Below are 23,000 nucleotides of genomic sequence, written 5' to 3' on the forward strand. Positions count from 1 at the left end.
GGGGGGGGGGTCCAACGTCATTTGAAGGTTTGTTGTTCATGAACAAAAGCAATTTTCCTCAGTGTGTGCATTCTTACTCTTGGCAGATGTTGGACAGATGTTTTTACTATAGACACATGCGGACCTACAGGAAAAACACCCTTCTAATTACTGAAAGCAGCCACAAACTGTGTTCCATAACTTAGTGATGAAATTAAAAACCCATCTCATGGCTTAAAACATTCATATTAAGATGCCATAATTGTTTGTTGTTCCTTTGATCACATCTGTGTCCTAAGAGTAAGTTCCTTAGACCTCTGTCTTTACAGAGGCCCAGTGAGACGTTTTAAACTCCTGCCCCGCCTTGTTACTACTGATTGAAATAGATTTTTGGAAGACAGAGTCCTCTTTAGATTTTCTGGTTTCCCTCTACTATCAAGAATTTCTGTCAAGCAGTAGTCCCTAAAGATGTCAATATCAAAAGGCCATTTTAAAAAGTGAAGGAGCTTTCCTCTTTTGGAAGAATGTGTGGGTGGAGCTTGTGCTTGACAGAGCAGGGCCTGCCTGCCTTTGATATTGTGTCTCATGGGCTTCTATGGTCGACCTTGGCAAACCAAGCTTCACCGTAGAAAGTGACTGTGCCCCACCCGTAGAGTCTCAGAGGGTCCACCCGTGCCTTTAACAGAATCAACACTCCTAGATGACATTAGGTTCGCAACTAGGAAAAGCAAATTCTTTAATGATTTGTGTTTTATTTTGCAACACTTAGATGAGCTCAGACACTAAGCCGAAGGTTAATAGTTATCTCTTTCCTGAAAGCTGAACTCCCCTTCAGCAAAGACCCACAGCGACTCTGGGGGTCTCTGGGGATCTCTGCCCCTTCTCTCTGCTGGTGGCCAAGGGCCTGGCACAGCTGGGAAAGAGCAAGAGTTGAAGCTGCTCTGCAATGGGATACTTCACTAACAGTCCTGTTTGTATTCCAGAGGCATCTATGAGGTACTCTTAAGTTACTCTCCAGGGAATCTTAAAATGTGTTCTAGCCTCCTCAGGTGAAGGTCAGGGGTGTGTTCAAGCTTCGGAACAGCTTTATTGGTAATGTATAAAATTGTTGTTGTTCTGCCCTGCTCTGGTCCCTAATAATCAAGTTCTTGGAAATAGGTGTCTTCCCTTCTTAGAAATTCTCTTTTATTTTTAAAACACCATTAAGGTTCATTGAGAAACGCACTTTTTCAGAGCATTTCTGGCCTAGGGTTCTGTGTTTGGTCCTTCCCGTCATCTAAATTTCCTGTGACGCAGTCGTTCCTGGTTGGCCCAGAACACTCTCTGCCTTTGCAGCCCCTGTGGTTTAGTTTCCTATTCCTGAGGAGAAAATAACTCACTTCATAGCCCTGACCCTGGTGTCACTTCCTTTCCTCTTCGTGCCACAGAGGGCTCCCACTCTGGGAAGAAGCATTTAGGCTTCTGGGAGGAGTTCTGTGGTAAGGTATGGTGCGCACCTTTCATACGTAACTTTGGGCCCTGGGTAGATGATTGGCACATCCGTACGCTCAAATGCCATCTGATACCAACCGGCTCATTCTCACTTATCTCCTCCCTCTACCAGAGAGCACCTCCCACCCTGACAGGCATATACCCTGATACACAGAGTTCCATACCCATCTTCCCGCTAGCTTGCTCCTCTCATTGTTCGAAGAGACACAGCCCCAAGCGTGGGTCTCTACAGACCTCATTTCATGCAGTGGTGGTGAAGAGCAGAGATCTCAGAGCCAGGGTGTGTGGGTTCCAGACCGGGCTTTTCATTTACTAGTTGTGTAAACTCGGGCAAATTATTTGATCTCTTTGTGTCTCAGTTTCCTTAGCTGTAAAATGTGGGATTCAAATAGTATGTTTACCACATAGTACTGTCGACATTTATTGAATTAATATATGTCTGTTTTCTTGAATAGCGCTGGCCAATAGTAAGTACTGTGTAAGGGTTAGCTCTTATTTTCTGACATATTTGAAACACTGCAGCTATTTCCAAAGTATTTCTGTTTTTTAAAAGGATGGATCCGGATCATTGATCTTTTTTAAGTTGAAAGTATTACCAGACTCTTCAACTCTCTCTTTTCCTTCTCCTTTTTACTTTCCTTTTCATTTTCTCTCTGTACCTGCATAGGGAGGTAAAACACAAAATGAGTCCACCTCGCTGACTCTAGGTGCAAAGGGTTCCTTGGGTAGCACTTTGGAATCTTTGATGGGCCTAATGGTATGTCTCCCAATGCATCCCAGTGTTTGTAGCATGACATCAATGGCTTTCTTCATCTAACAGCAACCATACAAAAGTAGTAGTAGCTACTTACCGTGGACTGGATCTTGTGATAGGTATATAAACCTGCAGTCTGCCTCTTTACAAACGTACTCTTAACTTTTAGAATCATGGTGGTAAATACCAGATGAAACAGCTAAAAGAGTGGACATGATTTCCTCTGGGAAGGGGAGATGGGGGAAGGAATGGGTTGGCAGGATATTGCAATTGTCTTCTTGTACTCTACGGAATGATTTGACTTTTACCTATTTCTTCTGCTGTTTATCATCATTATCAACAAACATGCTTATACTTTCATTTCCTGATTTTTTTTTCAGTATTGTATATTATCTTATGGTTTCCTGTTATTGGGAGGCAAGGATTTAGCTCTCTGACAGCCCTTCTCCCATCATCTCAATATATTTTGGTTAGCTCAATACCGTATTTAGACAGTATACTGACTCTAAATATTATTCACAACTGAGCCATGCAGTATATATTTCATTTCTTTTCTCTTATTGTACAACGTTGAGTATCCTCGGAGTTGATAGCTCTTTTTTCTATGTATCAGTCACATATTTAAGCCCTCTTGATATCCTCAAACCCACCAGGTAATTACCAGATTGGGTTTTGTTCGTGCTGTCTGTCCTCCAGCCCTCTATCTTTCTGCTCTAACCCAGTAGTTAGCCTGGGTCTCTCCTCACCATCACCAGAAGATAGGGGTGTGATTTCTTCTACTTCTCTCTTTCGTTGGACTCTCGTTTCTTGAATGGCACATCTTCCTTTTCTTGGTCAAGTGGAGCACACCCTCTGCTAGTCTCCTGAGTAAAGGAACAGAGGAGATACATTTGTTGAGGCTTTTCACATGTGCATATCTATTATCACCTATACTCACAACAATCTGCAAGATAGTTTTTATTATACTTATTTTATTGATAAGAAAACTGAAATTTAAAGAGGCTTAAAACATCTTCCCAAGCACACATACCTATACTGAAGTAGAGCTGAGAAAGAAATTGGCAGAGTTGTATACATGCATGGACACACACACACACACACACACACACAATATAGAATTGGCTAGTACCATTTATCATTAATTCATTTCATTTTTACAGAAGCAAATTTTAGAGAATTAATTTGAAGAGTATAAATTTTTCTTTCCTTCATTTAATGTTTTCCCTTTCGAGTTTTGCCTAGACAATTAATTCATCACTCTTTTTGAAGGATAATCCTAGAAAAAATTTTCATTTTCTGTAGTTAGAATATCAGCTTGAATATTAAAAGACAACAGTCAATGGAGAAATGTTACAGATACAGCAAATTGAGTTTGACTATATTATATTGTATAAATGTTAGTTTGGACACAATATTTTTTTCATGAGCATAATATAAATAGCAATAGGACTACAAGGATTTATAACTGCTGAGTAATTAGAAACTTATAAATTCCGGCTACAGTTTTTATTAGAGAAACAATTCTTCACTCCCAGTTCTTTATTGAATTATGTGACTATTGAATTTGAAGTCTAGGCAATGGCCTAGATGACCTTGAGCTCTCTCCTTTAGCACTAACGTGTTAAAATCACTTCACATAAAAAATGAGGAACGAATGTAAAAATGATACCAATGTTTAATTCCTCCACAGCTGTTATGAACTGAAAATTTGTGGCCCCTCAAAATTCATATGTTGAAGCCCCAACCCTTAATGTGATGGAATTTGGAGATAGGGCCTTTGGGAGCTAAATGGGTTTAGATGAGGTCATGGGGGGTGGGGCCGCCATGGTGGAATAGTGTCCATATGAAAAGAGTAAGAGAGACTAGAGTACACTCTTTTCTCCACTGTGTAAGGACATTGAGAGAAGACTGCTGTTTACAAGCCAGGAAGAGTGTCCTCACCAGGAATCAAACTGGCTAGCACATTGATTTCGGACTTTCCAGCCTCCACAACTGTGAGAAATAAATGTTTGCTGTTTAAACCACCCAGTCTGTGGCATTTTGTTATAGCTGCCAAAGCATATAAAAATAATAGCTCATTTATTAAAATTTGGGATATTTTAAGACCTAGCATATTATAATATGACGAGGAACACTTTATATTTAGAATGAACACTTTATATATTAGTTTAAGATATCATGTAATTTGGAGGGCCGTAGAGTGTTTTTTTCAAAATCAGAACTCTACAGTTGGAAACGCTAGGGTTCAAGTTTCACCCCTGCCACCATTGGCTGTTGGAATCTGAACAACTTTCTGCATTTGTGACATGGCATTAATAAGGCGCACCTTGTAGGGTATTGAGAGAGTCAAAAGACTAATGTCAGGTACTTAGCATCATGCCCTGTATGTACTAAGTACACAATATACGTTCGATTGCTTTTTTTTTTTTAATGACTTACATTTATTTTCTCTCTCTCCCCCCCACCCCCTTCTCCTTCCCTCTCTCTCCCTCTCTGAGGTGGTAAAGAAAGACCCAAAATCAAGAGTAGTTTCCTGACTAAGAGGTCTGTATTAGTCAGGATCAAGTCACAAGACAGAAAGTACAAAGTCTTTTGAACAAGGAAAATTTAATATAAGGAATTATTAATAGCAGAAGGAAGTAACAGAGAATTAACTTGTGGGAGGTAAAGAGAATTGGAAAGGATACAGTGTTAGCAGATCCAGGGAGCAGCCTCCACCCCTAGGGTGAGACACAGTGTCCGAGGAAGCACCCTCGCCCCACCCAAGCTGAGATCCAGACCTCCTGGCAGGGACTAGATGGCAGAAAAGTCACTGTGGAGGTGTCCTGGTAGGACTTGCCTGAGATCTTCCCTCCGGGTTGTCAGAGAATGCAGTCCACAGAGAATTATCAAGCCTCAGAACCTGCGAGGTGCTGGGGATACCTGCTGACCGCCGCATGCTGATGCAGCTGGGAGCCGGGGAGGCTGCCCTCTGCGGGAGTCTAGTCCACTGCCCTGTGTGGCTTGGACCAGGGCACTTCCAGGTCATCTGTACAAAATAAAGGTCAGCCCCCCTGGGTTGATAGATGACCAAACTTGCAGGATCCTGGGCATATGTATACACGAAGCTGGGAACAGTTCCCAGGCTGGGGCACTACCTTGTACTGCATGGGACCCCTGGCTATGCCCCTGCTGCTTGAGTTGGAAGCTAAAAAGAGTGTGCTGCAGCCAGATATTAGAGAAAAGCACATCCTTCCGGAACTCAGCACAAGAGAGCAAGCAATGGAGAAGAAGCATTCTCTTCTGGAGCCTGGAAAGAGGTCTACCCAGGAACCAAGAGGAGAACTCTTTTCTCCCCAAGTCTCCCTCTAGAACCCTCTATAGACAAGGCTTAATGTCTTGCTGGGTGGCAAAAGAGAAATATTTGCAAGGCCCAATTCTGTTATCACAGAGCATGCAAAAAGGATGAATTTGCAGCTGACCTGTCATACTTCAATAACCTGCAACATGTCACAGTCAGAATCATACATACAAATAAATCATCAAATCAGGACAACATTTATAGTATGCCTGACACTGTGTACCCCAGAGAGATCAAGATATTAATCCTTAATGGGGTGATAAATGTCACATATACCATTCCAGGTGTCTGATATCCAAGAAAGAAATTTTAAATCTCATCCTCAAAGAACTTAAGGAGGAAGCACGAAACAATTAGAAACAAACAATAATATACTGTCAGGAGTTAAGTTATACAAACTTTTTTGCCAAGCAATTATAGAGATGACGGATTTTTTTTTACTATGTTTTTGTGTATTTATGTGTTTTTAATCTTCCACAGACACAGTCAACTGCTTTCTATTTAAGAATTTATTAAATTCCACAATAAAGTATAATTCTCTACAAGCTTTATAAACCACAAATAAACATTACTTTAAAATCATACAAAATCATATCACAATATTCTGCATGTACCTGTTCTGAATTTCCCAAAGCCTGAAGATCATTACTTTGTAGATTAGCCAGAACCGTTTTTTTAAGGGGGGGGGGTTAAATAAATATTCTTTGTCCCACCCCAGTGACATCTTATTTGTTGCCAATTTGTCACATTTGTTTTTCTTGCTATTGCTTCTCTTAAGAAATGCATCTCGGTAGTTAAAAGAACATGTTGGAATCCAACAGATCTGGTTTAAATCCCAGCTCTTTCACTTTTTAACTTAAACAGTTATATAACTTACATGAAGACATACTCATGTATCTGTGGTGCTTAGCAGACTGTTGATACACTGTAAATATTAGTTATATTTTAAAGTTTAACTAGCCTAAGGAAGGGGAGAAGAAAAACTAATTAGTCTATTTTCTGCTTGTTAATATCACTGATAATGGAAGTAAAGGGAGGAAATTTTGAAACTCATGGATAAATACAGTTTAGCTATCATCCATCAGTGGACATCAGTTTGATGAACAGTCTCTATAGTGACAGAGGCAGAGCACTGGTCCAATCAACCAGAAAGTCTTAACAAATCAAGTTGTGAGTTTGGGGTGATGACAAGTCTATTTATTCATCTCTTTCTCCTAGGACTATGGTTGCTTTGGTGCCCTCAGGAAATGAAATAACATCAGAGCTAGATTAGATATTCTCTGTAGAATTGGTTCCCGGATATTAACATCCAGAGAGCACACAGAACGTTTACATGTGCTGGATTCATCTGGCTTCCTCATGACGAGCCAAGGCCAACTGGAATAGCCCATGTAGCCAAGATGTTATCGTGATAAGCTCACAGTCACCAGATGTTCTATTTTCTACTCTCTCCCACATGGCAAAAAGTGAAACCGCCTGCCAGCCTCTTGATTAAACCAGTCTTCATCTTCTGTCCCATCCAAAATGCCAACTTCATAAATTATCTGTTCCACCCATTCTTTACCCTGCAACCCCCTGACTGCATCACATACCTTACACTCCACAAAATACCAGAAAACAAATGTTAAGAAATTCCTGAGAGAGAGCAGGCCTTCTTGAGGAAAACAGAATTCCTTCTGCTTTCATTTTCCTTATGAATTAAAATAATTTAAAAGCTGTACATCATAGGAAAAACAGAACCCATAGAAATGGATTGAGGCCCAAGATGTATAAGGAGAGAGAAATCAAGCAAATATCTGTGTAGAACAGATATTTGAGATCTCAGCCACAAATCAATTTTTTTAATGGAAAACAGGAAGAAATTAATGGAGGATCACAAAATTATTTTGAAAAATTATGGAAAACAGTGACTAATGACCCAATTTTTGAAACAATGGAGAAGTTGGATACCACAAACTTTAGAACAGAAGTTTCACCATGATCATGGGAAAGATGATGCAATAGATGATTAAATAGCAGTTTGTGAGCTCTTAGAAAGGAAGCAAAGTTCGCTGGAGATCAGCATAGTTTTATATGATCAAGTAATGTCAGACATAACATTTCCTTTACTGACAAGGGTTTTGAATGGGATAGGGCAACAAAATCCTTTAGAAATGGTATATATTAATTTCAGAAAGACATTTACCCAAATATCCCTTGATGTGCTTTGGGCAATTCATTAATTTATTTAAGACGTATTTATTAAACCTGTATTATATGCCAAAGGTTATACTAGCACTACGCAACATAGAAGCATATAGGCTGGATGATGGTAATTGTGGGTAGATTGAATACCTTCTAAAATCTCTACTCCCACGTGAGAAGGCCAGCAGTGGTAGTCAGCAAGACTATTAGAGTCCTAGCTGTCCTACCTTTTTATGAAGATTGTTAACTACCCAGAATTGCTTAAGTTTAAGTGACATATTTGAAGACAGAATCAAGGCTGAGAGATAACCTGATAGGCTAAAGTAATGGGCCAAAAACGACAAGGCAAAATTAACTGGAAATGACACAGTATCTTGCACTTAGTTTCAGGAAAGCAACTGCACAGGTAAAGAACAGCCTTCATTAAAACAGTTGCTCATATGAAAACATCTTAGCCATTGTATTTCACTGGAAGGTCACTATGACTTATTAAGTGTGACCTCTCTACCAAAAATTTAATAGAATTTGAGCTACCTGTCAGAGGCTTAGAGTCAGAATAAGAGTCCATCATAAGGACACTACCCCATACTTGTCAGACTATTTCTACCGTGGTATGCTCAGCCTTGGGTACTGAATTGTAAGAGGGGCAGTCTATGTCCACCAGCATGCCAAGTTGAAGGCAAGCGGTATTGTGTATGTTTTGGCAATCTTGTCGTAGAAAGTCAACTGAACTAATTGAAGGATGTCTGCACAGAGAAATAAAAACTCCCGAGGGAGATACAATAATTATCTTCAAATGTTGAAGGATTTCAATGTGGAAGAGGGGTTTAACCAAGTTTGTGAGTTTATGACCTTAGAGCCTTGGGATACACAAGGGACTGAGAGGTCTTATTTGCTGGGCAGGGTATTGGGGATTTGAAGCGAACAGAGAAGAGAGAGTAGAAGGGGTTTGAAAACCAGTATAATAAAGAGGAGGAGTAGAGATTGGTGAGTAGAGCAAAGCCTTTGAGATCAGGTGTACCTGGATTCAAGTCCTGGCTTTGAGCCAACCGTGTGATCTTGGGAAAGTTGTCTAACCTCTCTAAATTCAGTTTTATCACCTGTGAATGTGGAATAGTGATCATACTTAATTCAGAGGGTTGATATGAGAGTGAAAATATGTGATGCATGTAAAGAGAGATGTGCACAGCATGTGATCAGTTAATATTAGCTTGTCTGCTTTTTCTGTAATGCAATGGAGTAAAGCTAGGATTAGCATCTGGAGGTTAAATTGAGTCAGGTTTTGGCATTCTAATACAAGAAACTTCTGATCTGTTAGAACTTACCAATAATACTTTTTTTTTTTTTTTTTTTTTTTTTTTTTTTTTTGGTACGCGCGCCTCTCACTGCTGTGGCCTCTCCCATTGCGGAGCGCAGGCTCCGGACGCACAGGCTCAGCGGCCATGGCTCACGGGCCCAGCCGCTCTGCGGCATGTGGGATCTTCCCGGACCGGGGCACGAACCCGTGTCCCCTGCATCGGCAGGCGGATTCTCAACCACTGTGCCACCAGGGAAGCCCCCGGGAAGCCCGGGAAGCCCGGGAAGCCCCCCAATAATACATTTTGAGTAATAATGAGCTCTCCTTCACTGGAATGTTCAAACAGGTTTGGGGAGGAGTTTTACATCCTATAAGACATTGTTCTAGAATGACCCTATTAGTTCCTAGCTTTTATAAGTATGAGGATCTGTATTTAGCATCAAATATTTCTCATAATTTTTCATATGATAGTATTTGTATTTTAATTATTCAGTTGAAATAAGCACAACAGAAACTCCTGTAGAAAATATGAGTGACGGCTACAGCACTGAGTTTTTACTGCGTGGTAGGCACTTTACAATAACTCTACAATAACTCTACAATAAACTTTACAATAAACTCTACAATAAACTCTTTGCAATAAACTCTATGATACAGATGAACAAACTGAGGCTTCTAAGACTTAAAACATTGGACCTAGGCTACAGAATTTATGGAGGACAGTACAAACTTTAAAATATTTTTAAAAACCCTAATTATCATACAAACAAATAGTAAGCATGTGCCAAAATGTTACTGAACGTATCACTGAGAAAATCAAAAAATGACAAAGTTGGTTCAATGGAAGATATCAGAAACGGATTATATTATATAGAGTCCATGAAAGAAAGAATGCTGGGATAAAATTGCTAAATCAGATACAAAAATGTTATTGCCTTAATTCCATGAGGACAATAAAAACATAATCTTTGAAGTTATTTTCTCTCCTGGACAGAAGTGTCTTTTATCATTATTAGACAAAGTCACTGTTAGGTTGTGCAGGGAACAGCCTCCAATACCAAGTTTGATGTGTAGAATATCTACTGGGAAATGCTCATGGGATCAACACCTAATGAAGAGAACCCAAGAAAGCATGATCGATCGGGCAGAAGGTAAAGCTGCGCTGTGATCCTGCCCCAGGAAGGGCTCAGCTGATCCAGCTCTGTTTTCTTGAGCTGGGAGGAGGGGGTTAGCCTTTTAGATCCGTTTCTTTACATGACTTCACCAGTCATGGGAAGTTGGTTACTCTTGGGAGGAGGTGTGACCTTGGGAAAGCCAGTTTTCTTCAGTGAGGCAGTTCCCAAAGAGGACTGGTAACTGAGGACTGTCTTTTGGAAGTATTTCCAGTAGCTGGGGAATAAGACCTTCATTTCTAGAGGTAGATCTGGGGAACACCTTATGGGCTCTATCACAAATAAAAATGGTTTGTAACTTATCAGATTTCTACATATAGAAATCTAACTTTAAAGTATTGTTAAATGTCTGGGCCATAATCGGTGGTAAATAGTAAGTCCAACAAACTTACACTTCCCTAGGTCCTAGAGAGTCATAATGGGTTTGCTAGATAATCATTAGCATAATAACCAAGGGGGTGCAGCCATCTTTTGCATCATTTAAAATTTTCCTTAACGATAGTAAGGGGATATGACTCCAAAAAAACTCTGAACAATTAAGACAATATCATGAAGTAGCTAAGAATTTAACATCTTGAAATGGACTCATAATTTTTAAAATATTAGCACAAATGAACTCAAGATGTGTTATTGCTTCAAACTATGGACATTTCTTGGTAAAATATGAATATGAGACACTCCTCCCAGGGATTTGCAACCCACAGATTGCAAATAAAAGCATTAGATAAATTTAGGGCAATTTCGACCTCACAGATTCTGAAGTGCTTGTCTTCCTTAGAGAAAGAACACACCATGGATGTTTACTTTTAAAGAACATCAGGCAAAGTCTCTTTCTTAAGAGTCTCTTTTTCCTCCTTCCTCACTAGTGACTGAAATTCTTTTAACAGGAACAAAATCTTGCATTTAATCACTAGTGTTATTGCCTAAATTTAAATGACTTTATGAGCAGCAGCATTATGCGGTGGACATTATTATTGCTGACCATGATTTTTAGAATTTCTTTCCTTGCAGGCATACTTTGAAGTAAGATGTGGCTTGTGACTTGATTTAGTCAATGAAATATGAGTGTAATTATCATTTCCAGGCAGAAGCATTTATGAGCTGGTGCGTGATTTTCTCTGGTCTCTTTCGCTGTTGCAGCAATTGTAGAAGCATGCATTGATGTGGAGGTGCCAACAGTTTAAAGAGGCCTGGAATGCAGAATCACCACATGGAGGCTGGTTGCTATGGAGAGCTGCCCATACTCTCCAGCAGACTTTGTGGCACTGAGAAAGAAACTGTGTCAAGCCACTGAGATTTTGTCTTTATTATCTTAGCATAACTAAGGTTAACTTACTAATAGAAGTGAAGACTTATGTCTATGCTAAGGTATAACTGACTCAGATTATCTACTTTCCTTTTGTCAGGTTTTAGCAGAAAGGAATGGCAAAGAGAAGCCAGGAAGGCATTTTTAGGACACTCAGTCAGGGGAAAGGAAACCAGTAGGTGGGACAAGGAAATATTTATAACCTTTTCAAGTTTGTCCTGTGACAAACTTTCACTGATGTAGTTTATTAAAAGTATTTTTGTAGTTTATTGAAAATATTAAATATACTTTTGTAAAAGTATTTTTGTAATATTAAAGGTTTCTTTCCCTCCTTCCCTCTCTTCTTTCCTTCCTTCCTGAGTTGATACCAGAGAAACTGGAGCAGAGAAACCTTGAAGATTTAGTTGAAAGTCCTAAAAAATTATATAAAGACTTTCTTACAGTTTACAGAATATTATGGGATTTCTAATATACATATCATTGTTCAACTTGCAACTATTGAAGTGGTTCACAATTCAGAAGTCCTTCCAAGTACAAACAGCACATATCTAGGCCACTTAAAGGTTTATTTGTTACTAACTCTACTACTGGGAGAGCACACTTAACATGTGAGTTAAAATCTACATAGTTTCTAAAAATGTAAACCTCATTTTTATTGGAGTCATACAGGCTCATAACAACAAGAACAAAACCATAGTCCTATATTCACTCTACCCTCCCCATTGCTATCTTCTACTTTCAAGAGTCAAATACATTTAACTCTCTTAACAGTTCTCTACAATAGTTACCTTCAAATTTCGTTTTAATTGCTTATAGTTCTCTTCCTCCATTTCTGTTTTAGATATTATATCTTGACTTACTACCAAGAAGGATGAAGATTTACCTCCATTAAATTGGTAATTGCCCCAATTACCATCCTCTTATACACACTACCCTCCCCTAATTTTAAATATTATACTTTGAGTGAAATCAATATTCATTGACAATACTATGACTATACATATTCAAAACTAAGCCATGTAGTATATTATGAGACATTTTATTTAATTTATAATTTTTATTTTCTCTTGATGTGATAATTATCTACCATTTTTTAAAGTTTATTTTTCCAATTACTTAACTCTAATTCAGACAGAACTATAATACTATAAAACTCCCAGTGATCCATTCAAACACATTTGCTGGTTTCATTTTTTTTTTTTTTTGACATATTCCTCCTGGAGTCCTCTATCCTCTTGAAATTATTAGGAATTTTTGCTCTCTAGGCCTGCTGCCTAGGTGTCAAAATGCAATCTCCCTTTACCATAAATTTGTGTGCCTTATGCAATCATGAACACGCTTGAAATGAATGAAAATTGGAAAGCCTCAGCAAAGAAATAGAAACTCTCGACAAAGAAATAGAAGATATAAAGAAGAAGTCAATGGAAATTTTGGAGTGGAAAAGTGTAGTAACCAAAAAAAAAAAAACAGTGGATGGACTGAAGAGCAGAATGGATGGGACAGAGGAAGGAATCAGTGAACCAGAATATAAAACAATAGAAATTACCCAATTTAAATAATAGAGGAAAAAATGACTGAAAAAAAAAAAATGAACAGAGTCTGCCTTGGGCACCTGTGGAGTGATGATAAAGGATCTAACATTCATATCATCAAATTCCCAGAAGAGAAAAAACAAGGATGCCCCAAAAGAATACTCAAAGAAATAATGGCTGAAAACGTCTTAAATTTAGCAGGAGACAAAACCCCACAGGTTCAAGAAACGGAGTGGCCCTCAAAAAGGATAAATCCAAATTAATTTATGCCAATACACATTATAATTAAATATCTAAAAATTAAAGACAAAAAAATTGAAAAAATTGCTAAAAGGCAAAAGCAATTCCAATGACAATGGATTGTCATCAGAAATCATGCAGGCCAGAGGAACTGGCAAAATATTTTTCCATTGCTGAAAGGAATTAACTATCAACCAGAATCCTCTACTCAGTGAACATATTTGTCAGTAATGAAGGGGAAATCAAGACATCCTCAGATGAAAGAAAACTAAGGAATCTGTTATCAGTAGACTTAACCTAAAACACTTTCTAAAGGAAATTTTTAAAACAGAAATCAATAAAATTGAAAACAGAAAACAATAGCCAAAATCAATGAGACAAAGAGCTGGTCCTTTGAAAAGATCAATAAAATTGACAAAACTCTAGGAAGACTGGCAAAGAAAAAAATTGAGGACACAAATTACCAATGTCAGGAATGAAACAAGATCAGTGTAGAGACTCTGCAGACATCAGAAGGAAAATAATGAAATGTTACAAACAACTTTCTACACATAAATTTGACAATTTAGACAAAAAACCCAAACTACCACCACTTACTCATTATAAAATAGACAATTTTAATTGTCCTATAAATATTAAGTAAATTGAATTTGTAACAAACGCTTTTCACAGAAATCTCCAAATCTACATTGTTACACTAGAGAATTTTATCAAATATTTAAAGAATAACTGACAACAATTCCACACAATCTGGGACAGAATATGCCCTGATTCATTTTGTGAAGCTTTATATAGAGCTACAGCAACCAAAATTGTGTAATTATAGCATTGGGATAAACATATAGATCAATGGAACAGAATAGAGAACCCAGAAATAGAACTAACATACCCAACGGATTTTTTACAAAGGTACAAAAGCAATTTATTGGAGGAGAGGACCTTTTCAATAAATGCTCCTGGAACAATTAGACATCCAGAGAGGAAAAAAACACAAAAACAGAAACTCAACCTAGTTCTCACAACTTACATGAAAATTTAACTGAAAATGGGTCACAGACTTAACTGCAAAATGTAAAACTATAAAACTTTAAGAAAAAAACGTAAAAGAAAATCTTCCAGATTTAGGGCTAAGTGAAATGTTCTTAGACTTAACACCAAAAGAATAATCCATGAAAAGTAATGTTGATAAATTGTACTTCATTAAAAAAAAAAAAAAAGCTCTTTGAAAGACCCTGATAAGAGATTGAGTAAAGAAGCTATTGACTGGAAGAAAATATGTACAAACCATCTCTCTGAGAAAGAATTGGTATCTCCACTACATAAAAACTCTCAAAACTTAAGTGTAAAAGCTTTTAAGTTTCATTAGGTCCCATTTGTTTATTTTTTATTTCCATTACTCTAGGAGGCGGGTCAAAAAAGATCTGCTGTGACTTATGTCAAAGAGTGTTCTGCCTATATTTTCCTCTAAGAATTTTATAGTGTCTGGCATTACATTTAGGTCTTTAATCCATTTTGAGTTTATTTTTGTGTATGGTGTTAGGAAGTGTTCTAGTTTCATTCTTTTACATGTAGCTGTCCAGTTTTCCCAGCTCCGCTTATTGAAGAGGCTGTCTCAGCGCAGGCTCAGCGGCCATGGCTCACGGGCCCAGCCGCTCCGCGGCATGTGGGATCTTCCCGGACCGGGGCACGAACCCGTGTCCCCTGCATCGGCAGGCGGATTCTCAACCACTGCGCCACCAGGGAAGCCCTACTTTTGTGTTTTTAAAATGAGAGGAATTCATCAAGGTATTGACATATATCCCTTGAGAATGTCAATGGTTCAGAAATACATATAAAATACATATTACCATTTCACTGAAGAAATTTAAGTAGAAAGTAAAATAGTTTTAATAGCAGAACATAGTACATGAGGATTTTTGGTAAATTCATAAGGCTTCTTACAACATAACTAAGGATGAGCCAATGATATTGAAATCATATGAACATAGAGTCAATATTGTTTTAAATACTTCATTGCTTAGGAAGATCTGAAATATTATTTCCATACAGTTTTTTAGCATTTTCTCCTCTCTTCTTACTCCTTTGTGTAGTTTTTGTTTGTTTTTTAGGGTTATAGTTTCTAGAACAGGTCAAAGAATTTCTCTTTCATTTGGATCCAACCATCACAATTTTAAACATGTATTTGCTGTTAGGAGCCCTCCCTTACCTCAATTCATAGTGAACATTGTTATAATGCTGTAGTTGCAGTTTGAAGAGGTAGTGTTGATGTATCAGTAAATAACACTAGCAAACATAGTATGCTTTTTTAAAAAAAATTATTTTATCTTATTTTTGGCTGCGGCATGTGGGAGATCCCGCTGTGGAGCACAGGGCTCAGTTGTTCCATGGCATGTGGGATCTTAGTTCCCCGATCAGGGATCGAACCCACGTCCCCTGCATTGGAAGGCAGATTCTTAACCATCAGACCACCAAGGAAGTCCTCAACATGCTTTTCTGTCCTTTAGGCCCAGGCATATATACAGTGCTTTAAACAATCATACAAATGATACAGGAAGAATACTATACACTATTATATTTTCTTTTACTTTTTGCTGTACTTTGTACCATTTCCCTCTTCTATAGCTTCCAGTTTCACTGAAGTTTGCTATTATAAATAAACAATTTGGAAAATAATTTTTTCAGAATGATTCTTTTTTCTTGCATGAAAGCTTTATACAGTTTTTATTTAAAGTTTAGTCTGCTTTTATCACCTCACATGAAACTTACATTTCAATAATTTTGTTTCACATGTTTTTTTTTTAACATCTTTATTGGAGTATAATTGCTTTACAATGGTGTGTTACTTTCTGCTTTACAACAAAGTGAACCAGCTATACATATACATATATCCCCATATCTCCTCCCTCTTGTGTCTCCCTCCCACCCTCCCTATCCCACCCCTCCAGGTGGTCACAAAGCACTGAGCTGATCTCCCTGTGCTATGTGGATGCTTCTCACTAGCTAGCTATTTTACATTTGGTAGCGTATATAAGTCCACACTACATGCGTTTTTAATAGCTTACTGTGTTGCTTGAGTGAATGCTGACATCAGCTATAAAATGTTTGTGAGCATATCAACATAGTCTTACAGTCATATATAAATCATGTAAAATGTGTACTTAACCCTGACAGAACTTTGGCATAACTTTTAAATTCTCATTATCTGAGGACATACGAAATTGGGAAAAGCATAAGAATGGTTTCTGGAACTTTCCAGTTCCCTCAGGAAGCAATTGATTGTTGATTTACTTAGGATTCCAGAGTAAATTTCCGGACCACAATCAACTTTTTACAATGTCTATAAGTGGTAATTCCCTTTTCCTCAAAGTTTCTTTATAATTAAGCAGGCAAGTATTACAGTTTTTGAGGAGAGTTAGAAAGAGAAGGGGGGATTAGTTATACAGCCTACAGCATTTATTTTAATACATTGTTTAAGTCTCAGAAAACTGGGCTGAAAATTTTAATCATTCGTTTTGCAGAAACATAGAGATCTTACAAAAACCTTTAAAGTGATAAATTTGTGTGCCTTTCTAATATAGACCATATAGTAGAATGGAAAAACTACTGTATTTGGAGTTAAAACACATACACGCACACACATCCTAGATTTAAGTTTTGGCTCTGGGCAGTGTTCTTATGCTCAGACAAAAGTGGAAAATCTTGTTAGTTGAAAAGCAGAAAGACACTAATCTTTCCTATATAGCTGAGGGACATGCATGTTTATAAATATTTAATATTGCTGTTATATCAATATAGCTAGGAGATAGCCTTAGTTTCATTCTTTTCTCTTTATACATGGTCAAAATTTTTAAGTATATTATCCCCAGTTTTACTCTTTTTATCTGCTAAATTTATCAGTTCTTGTGAAAACTATTTGATACTTTTTTCTTTGTATATTGGGTTTATATTGCTAGCTGCACATAGGTTCACAATTGTTATATCATCAAGTAATGTACATATTTATACATAATACTACTTTTAACACTGAATTCTATTTGCTTTAATGGTACAACTTTTGCTATATATATATTTTTATTATTTATTTTGGGGGGGCTACTCTATGTTGCGGTGTGTGGGCTTCTCACTGCAGTGGCTTCTCTTGTTGCAGAGCACAGGTCTTCAGTAGTTGTAGCATGCAAGCTCAGTAGTTGCGGCACACGGGCCCTAGAATGCGTGGGCTTCAGTACTTGTGGCACTTGGGCTCAGTAGTTGTGGCTTACAGGCTAAGTTGCTCTGCAGCATGTGGGATCTTCCCAGACCAGGGATCAAACCCATGTCCCCTGCATTGGCAGATGGATTCTTAACCACTATGTCACCAGGGAAGTCCCTACTTTTGCTATATTATCTTTCTCTTGGTTAGTATCATTTTCCATTCCTCCATTTTAAAACTTCCTATGCCATTAAGTTCTAAACATGAATTTGTAAATAGCTGAATTTTCTTTCTTTTATTCAAGTTGAGAATATCTGCCTTTTAAATAAGTTTATTTTGCTTATATTCATAATGATTACATTTCTATCATTTTATTTCTTTATCATGTAAGTCCTTCACTTCTTTGATCTCATTCTTCTTTACATAACGTCCTTATTTTGCTTTTCATGCTACTGGTTTCAAAGTTATACTTTTTGTTCTATTCATTTGAGTCAGAGTTTCTCAGCAACAGTACAAATGACTTTTTGGGCTGGATAATTCTTTGCTGTGAGAGCCTGTTCTGTGCATTGTAAGATGCTTCTTAACAGCATGCCTGACCTCTACCCTCTCCTAGAGTTATGGCAACCAAAAATGTCTCCAGCCATTGCCAAATATCCCATGGGGGAAAACTCACTCCCATTTGAGAACCATTGTTTTTTTTTTTTTTTTTTTTTTTTGTGGTACGTGGGCCTCTCACTGCTGTGGCCTCTCCCATTGCGGAGCATAGGCTCTGGACGTGCAGGCTCAGCGGCCATCGCTCACGGGCCCAGCTGCTCTGCAGCATGTGGGATCTTCCCGGACTGGGGCACGAACCCGCGTCCCCTGAATTGGCAGGCGGACTCTCAACCACTGTGCCACCAGGGAAGCCCCTGGAAGCCCCCGAGAACCACTGTTTTAAAGGTTATCTGTAAAATGTTATGTGCACATAAGTTTTCAAAAGCTTAATATCACACTGTATCTTCTGCCCAGAGAAGATAGGGACCTTAAAATACTGTGTTTGAACTCCTTCCTTGTAGGTTAAATTTCCTTTCTGGTAAAGAACTTTCTTCTGAAGTGGTACTTTCTGTAAGTATAAAGTCTCTTACTGGGTTTGTATCTGAAAATGTGTTTATTTTATCCTTATTTTTAAATGACAGTTGAGATTGGGTTCGAAGGATGATGTTACTTTTCCTCAGCAATTAGGAGCTATTACTCCATTTGGGTTTGGCATGTATCATTGCTCATGAGAAGTCTGCTGATCATTACTTGGAAGTGATTTGTATCCTCTAAGTTTTTATTACTTTCTCATCATCTTTGATGTTCTGTAGTTTCCTTATGATATGTTATTCTATATGTGGGTTTGTTTTTAAATTAGCCTACTTAGGGTTTGAGAAGTGTTTTTAATCTGAGTATTCACGCTTTCTTCAACTCTGGAAAATTCTCCAACATCATCTCTTCAAATATTGCTTTCCTCTCATTTTCTGGATTCTCTCCTAGAACTGTAGTAGAAATAAGCTGGAATATCTCATTCTTTGTTTGTATCTTAACTTTCACGATTCCAGCCCTTTATCTGTCTGTGTTTAAGTCTCAGTGATTTCTTTATATTTAACTATCATTTAATCAATTTTCTTTAATATTGTCCAACATAACTGCTTACAAATCTGAGATTTTAAAGTTAATAAACTACATTATTTAATTCTATAATTTACATTTTATTCTTTTTATCTGACTCCTGTCTTTTCCCCACAAAGTGTGTTCTTGAATTTTGGTTATATTATTTTCATCTCTGAATATTTTAAACCTATTTTATAATATCTCTTTTAGAGTTGTCTAAAGGGATTGATGAGATGTGAATTTTCCCATGTTCATAGCTGCCATTTCTAATTTTGCCAATCTGTTTCCTTTATGTATGCTGAAATTCCTACAAATGGGCTCCTTGTCAGTGGGAGTTATTTTTCTTTTGGAGGACTGAGTGGCCTAAGTTGTGGGAATGTCCTTGCAGTTATTAAGGAAGTACCTTGGCTCTGAGCTTCCCTCTGCACTGAGTAAATGTGCAAATTCAGAAATCACATCTACAAGTTCATGTTTTCTCTTTCTTTCAGGTTATAATTATTCTTCCAGTGATCTGTGGAGATTAGATGACCTTTGCCATATCCCAAGGCCACTGGGTATCCTCTCTGGTCCTTTAGAATAGATAAGAAAACTCATGCAGATTCTTCTCTTTACTTAGGAAGCTCAGTTCCATCTCTCAGACACCAAGACCATGGCCACCACAAGCATCTTGGTGAAGCTGTGTTAAAAATCCAGTCATTTAGACAGATGTTCAATCCAGATACTCTATGGGACACTTTAGTTCTCAGTCACTCTTTGTTCAAGTTTCCTCTTATTTTCTGGCATCAGGGATTGCTCATCTTTACTTTTAAGCTTGGGTTTGAATTTATATTTTATTGGTTATATTTATCAATATAATGCTAATATATAATTTCTATGTTGGAAGTTTTCTATTTCAGTTGAGTTTTCTGTATTAACTAGAACTCATTTGATTTTCTAATGTATCAATATTTCTTATTACTGCTTTTGCTTCTGTATCTTTGTTTTTTAAAAAAAGAAATCATTATTTTATCCAGTTTTACTCAGATTTTAATCTGTTCTCTCCTTTAAGCCTTCTGCATCTGTTTCATAGAGATTGCCTCTTTTCATATCCTACTGAGAACACCAAACCTATTTTTAAAAAACTATGCTAGTTCATATAGTTTCATGTAGTTCATACACTTTTCAGATATCTGCACTTCATTTTTGCTTTAGGATGAAGTTCTTTCACCCTTCAACTACAGTAAATTTTTCATAAGTTCTACACTAGGGTATTTTTCTAGTTAAACCTCTAAATCCACCCTCCACTCTCTTTCACCCTCTGGGCACTCACTGTGAAGCTAATATTTATGGACTCCATCAATAGACGGGAGAATCTTCTGGCTTCCAGTTGAATCCAGCCAGTGGGAGTACCTGCAGGAGATTGGAGGACAGAAAGAGAATGAGATTAAAATACTTAGTTCTCTATCTTCACTCCTTCCAGGCTATTGAGACTTGGCATAGCACCTGTGAGGGGCCCTGTCCTTGTAGCTTCCTCTCTAGATTCCAAGATCTGTTCCCTGACTTTGCCCCTTCAGACTTGGGGTAGAAATGGCTCCCTGTGGTTGCTAACCCTGGGGATCTGCACCATCCTTCCTTGTATTTCTACACCCTGCCCACACTTTGGTAAAACAATCCCTTTATTAAATTCTTTTCTTGTATTAGTTTTTGGTTGTTTGTTTGTTCTTTTCCAAGTCTTGATTAACAAAGGTTTCACTTCAGATTTTATTTTTTGCTATTTTTTCTCATTCTTTATAGGGAGATGATCTATTTAGAGCAGCCAAAGGATATGTGGAGTTTCCTTGGCCATAGTCTTAAAATGTGCTAGTCAGTTCTGTTTTCCCTGTTTATAGCTTGAATTTATTGCTTTCATGTTGTATGGCGTTGTTAGAATCAAATAGGAATTTCTCCAGTCCCATTGCCTAGCTCTCCAATATTCTCTGCAATACTCCATGCTAGTTGTGACACTCATATTTGACTAGCCAAGTTGCTTTTTGTGTAGGAAGGGGAGAGAGTCACTTTCCCGCATACATAGATCAAGAAAAGGCTCTCTCTCTCTCTCTCTCTCTCTCTCTATATATATATATATATATATATATATATATATATATATATATATATATACATTTGTCATGAAAATGACTACTCGAAGGGGTACTTCATCTGACAGAGAGGTTAAAACAAAGAGAAAGACTCAATGCTGAAAAAGTTAGACTTATAAAAAGACTTGCAGAAGCTTTCTGCTTCCACTGGGCCAAGTAGCTCTTATCAGACTAGCCTTCTTGGGATTGATAAAAACTATCAACTCCTGAAACACATATGTAAAACAACTACTTGACGGCACTGAAGAGTAAATAGAAACAGGTAGAAATTGGAGGAGAGATGATACTTGGAAGAAGGGAAAGGAATCTTGTGAGTTTCCTGTTTATAATAAACATTTAGCCTCCACCTCCAGGAATAGCTAAAACTGATGGAAAACCCACAATTTTAGTTGTTTGAAGAACCAGAAGACAGGGTTCAGTGGGCAACTGCAGCCACTGGAATATGAGGAGGAAAAATACCAGAAAAGGAGAAATCTAGAAAGAGGGAGCCCCAGATTCTGTGTATAACTCTCCTCAAATTTCTGGCAGTTCAGCTAAGGCTGAAAGAACTGAACTGAGATTTGAGATGCTTCCCACAGCAGGGAAACAGAGTTTGGTACTTTGTCTTCAACTGAACTCTAACTAACTCCTTGCATAAAAAAACAAACAAACAAACAAACAAAACAAAAAAAAGGAGGAAAAAAACATGCAGATATTTCCTTATTGAACTTATCAGTCCGGGGCAAAGATTATCTGTTGAGGGAGGGTTTCCTTCCCTTCAGTTCTGTTTCTTTTCCATTTTGGCTCCCTCCTCCCCACACCCCTGCCCTCTGCCAATTCTTTGAGATGTTTTCTTGAACCTCCATTCCTCTTTCTACAAACCAGACAGAATCTCTTATCCCTTTTCCTACCTTATCATTCAGTCATTACTTGCAAGGAACAAAAACACACTGAAAATAGCTCAACAACAAAAAAGAAGTGAATGTTATTCAAAGCATAGCAATTCAATACAGGGAAAAGAGGTAGACTTCATAGACAGGAGACTGGGCCTAGAATAGAAAGTCATCAGATCTAGAAAAAGGAAGATATTTCTCTTTCTAAGGCTACATTACTCTTTTGTCATTGCTTGTTTCTGCATGTAGTCCAATATTGAAACCCTAAGAAGAGACCTCTGACCTTAAGTCTACATGACTACTTGTCCTCCACTCCCAATGTGACTCATTCTTTGAGTCCAATTTCCAGGAAAAGACAAAAAACAAAACCAAGAAAGCCACTTTACGTATTGGCCAACTTTGAGTTCTGGTGCTAATGACTGGTCCCATTAGTAGTAGCTGGTGAGATGTGTATGTGATACATATGTTGAAGGGGAATGGGTAGATGGGTTACATGATCCCCACAGAAGTCCTCTGGGATTAAGAAGATTTTCTAAGAAGGCATGCAAATTATCTTGTCAATTATACTGTAACCTCTGAAATCAATAATTTGTGATATCTTGATATAGCACTTAATAATAATAGATAATTATTTTCACTATGGGGACACTGCTAGGATACTTGTCAAGCCACAAGTATTTCTTTTGCTGTCTTCAAAAGCAGAGTTGTATAGATCAAGGAAATGGTCATTGTCAAGGACCTTAGACCATATATTTATTCATCTTCAAAGTTCATATAGCATGATTTGATGTATTATCTCATTTTCTAATGGTGGCAACAGACTGATAGTGGTAGATATTATAGGTGACTACATTCTCTCTTTGTATCATTTTCTATCCAGGACCTCTAAATATTC

Source organism: Kogia breviceps, chromosome 5 (genome assembly GCF_026419965.1).
Source record: "Kogia breviceps isolate mKogBre1 chromosome 5, mKogBre1 haplotype 1, whole genome shotgun sequence".
Lineage (NCBI taxonomy): Eukaryota > Metazoa > Chordata > Mammalia > Artiodactyla > Physeteridae > Kogia > Kogia breviceps.